The following is a 3,688-nucleotide window of genomic DNA, read 5'->3' as shown; positions in this document are numbered from 1 at the left end:
TTTTCTAAATGTAAAATTGTAGGGTGATTGATAGTAGTTATAATGTCTTTCCTTTTTTCTAGTTCGTGTGTTAATAACTAGTAAGTAATTTAATTGATTCATTTTCATCAAAAGATTTAGTTTGATTTTGTTGTTTTAAAAAGTCTAAGTTCCCTTGTCCACCACGCTTTCGGGCGAACTCTGATGTATGCTGATAGCTTAATGTAGGAAAACTGTAACTATGTTTACTTAGGGTAATAAAATTTCGATTTATAGTTATACCTCCATTTATACCAAAAATAAAGTTTAAACCAAGTACAAAATCTGTTGATTTTATATGTTCAGGATTTATGTTTATTTGTAGGATATCATATTTAATACTGTAATTTCCTTCAAAATCTAAAAATTGTATTCCTGTAGGTTCTATGTAGTTTTTAATTTGAATTAACCTGTTTTCAACTGTTCTAGTAAATAATTTATATGTTAATTCTTTATGGTATTCTATAGGTACTAAACCGTAAGAAATTATACTTTTCGTTGCTCCAGTATCTAATAAGGCTGTTAAATCTAAGAATTTATTATTACTTAACCATAATCTACATTGTAAATTAATCATAGTAATTGATCCTGTAGTTTGTATAAATATGTGTTCTTCATAGTCTTGAGCCATTTTATTTTCTTCTTTGTAAAGTGTGATGTCAATTTTTCTTTTCATATTATTAACTCTTTCTATTAGATTAGTTAGTAAGTTATCTATATCTGTGACTTTTTCTTCCACATTATTTAGTTTTAATTTACATAATTCAAAGAAGAATGGTTCAAACGAGAACCCCTGTGATTTACGAGAACGCAAGAACAACCCAATAACCTCATATTGTGATAAAAATAAAATTAAAAGATTTTTAAAATTAAAATTGAAATTTTAAAAAATTTTAAAAATATTAAAATTAAAAGGGTAATAATGGAAATGATATCATCAAATATTTTAACACGATTACACGATCATTATTATCATTATCTAATAAACGGTTAAGAATTCAAGGAGAAGTCGTAACATCAAATCGCAAAACAACCGTGATCGACCGAAACAACCAAGAAGCTATTGCATGCAACAATCGAACAAGAAGAAGAAGTTTATTCAAGGTATCTTTCACAATTACTCGTTTTGGACAAGTTTTTAATCGATTAGTTGTGATACTCATGTGATATCAATGTTATATGAGTATGATAATCACCGTTATACATCACTTGGGTTATCGTTTTGGTTGATAAGCTAAATTTTTGGTGTAATCATATGATATGAGTGTGATAATCATGTGATAAATTTTTGGTGTAATCATGTGATATGGGTGTGATAATCACTGTTATACATCACTTGGGTTATCGTTTTGGTTGATAAGTTAAATTTTTGGTGTAATCATGTGATATAGGTGTGATAATCACTGTTATACATCACTTGGGTTATCGTTTTGGTTGATAAGTTAAATTTTTGGTGTAATCATGTGATATAGATTTGATAATCATGTGATATGGGTGTGATAATCATCGTTATACATCACTTGGGTTATCGTTTTGGTTGATAAGTTAAATTTTTGATGTAATCATGTGATATGGGTGTGATAATCACCATTATACATCACTTAGGTTATTGTTTTGGTTGATAAGTTAAATTTTTTGTGTAATCAGATGATATGGGTGTGATAATCACCGTTATACATCACTTGGGTTATCGTTTTGGTTGATAAGTTAANTGATAATCACCGTTATACATCACTTGGGTTATCGTTTTGGTTGATAAGTTAAATTTTTGGTGTAATCATGTGATCTGGTGTGATAATCATGTGATATGAGTGTGATATGGAGAAGAAACATGAACGACATAGAGAAGAAGAAAACTAACAAGAGTAAAAGTGGAAAAGTGATAGGATAATTATTGTTGATTAAAATAAAATAAGAATCATAAAAATTACTTAATTACATTACTGTCCTTATTAAATTATTTATATATAATAAAAATTAATTTTATTAATTAAAAAGGTTTGAGGTTATTAAGTTATTCTCACGTTCTCGTAAATCACAGGGGTTCTCGTTTGAACCTCCACATATATATATATATATATATATATATATATATAGGGGGGAGATCAAATGTTAACCAACAATTTTGTGTTAACTTTGAAAACCATGACAATCAATCAAATTCCATTCTTCTTGTAGGTTTATGTCATGTTCACATTTTAATTACAAGGGTATTTCAGTAAATTGATATGATATGTAACTCCCAAACAATTAATGGGGAGTTACCAATCATCAAATCCCAAAAAATATGCATTTATGATATTAATATTTTTATTTTTTTTAATCTTGATATTCCATGTTTATTGTTTTATCAGTTTTTAATTCGCATAGAAAACACGATAGTAAATTTTTTTGGTATCAATCAAGCTAATATGGATAAACGCAATGGAATATAAATYGACAACAGTGAGAAGATTAAAATGGTTTATTATGACAATCGGAGTTCGAGGTCGGAAATTGAAGAAATTAACCAAAGCGAATGTCTTGGTAATAGATTTTTATTTTTTTTAGATTCGTTTTAATCGAAATTATGTTCATTACGATGTGTTGTGTTTTTATAATTCATCTTGTATTGATAGTTTTTTTAATTACTAAAATACGTACCTAAATCACATGTTCAAATGGAAGTACATACACGACCCATTTTCATATTGTCATATTACCGAATTTTATGAATCATGAACCATTGTGTTCATGTTACGTCTATCATATGAACACAAGTGTTATTTTTTAAGCTTGATACCAAATCTTTATATTTGTGTAAGTGTTTGCACCCGGTGTTCATATATTTTATACGATATAAACAAGGGATGAACACGATATGAACAAGGGGTGAACAACCATATAAGATCAGAAACATATATGAACAAGAGGTGAACCTTAAACGGCAATGCATGTATAAAACTCCAATTGACAAAGAATCGCTCCTGAATGTGTTTATAATGAAGGAACAATAGTTCACATTCTATTCATATCGTGTTCATACATGTTTTTTTACTTATTTCCTTTCGTATAACAGTTTTTCTTATTATGTTCATATTGTGTTCATAAATGCTATGCAGTCCATGTTCATATATATGTCAAATTTTTGTTCGCATTTGACACAATGGTTCATATATATATATATATATATATATAGTTGTGTACATATGGTCCTTACATTTACAAAAATAAATTAACAAAAAAATCATAGAATTTTTTATATTGTAACTCCCAATTAATTAATGATATGGAAGTTACATAATTTTTTTTACCTAAATACCCTTTTCAACTTTGTTCACTTATCTTTATGAAATTTTAAATTAAAAATAATAAGTTTTTATCATAATTAATCACAACCGTTTATTGAAAGATTGAATGGCCAAGATCGGTTAACAAAGTTAACACAAAAACTTTGATTAACATTTGAACGGGACCCTATATATATATATATATATATATATATATATATATATATATATATACTAACACTGACGTAAAACTAAGCATCGAAATAGATAAAGAAAAACAAAAATAAAACATAATTTACATTTGAGTTTTCGCACGCTACCTACATCGTCATCACAAGGGTACCTTAGATAATCATGCGAGTCAAAAGTCTTTGTTCTGGTCAAAATAAGAACAATTGATA

The sequence above is a fragment of the Cynara cardunculus genome (genome assembly GCF_001531365.2).
Source record: "Cynara cardunculus var. scolymus isolate 2C chromosome LG 17, CcrdV1, whole genome shotgun sequence".
NCBI lineage: Eukaryota > Viridiplantae > Streptophyta > Magnoliopsida > Asterales > Asteraceae > Cynara > Cynara cardunculus.
Note: the sequence above shows the minus strand (reverse complement) of the source record.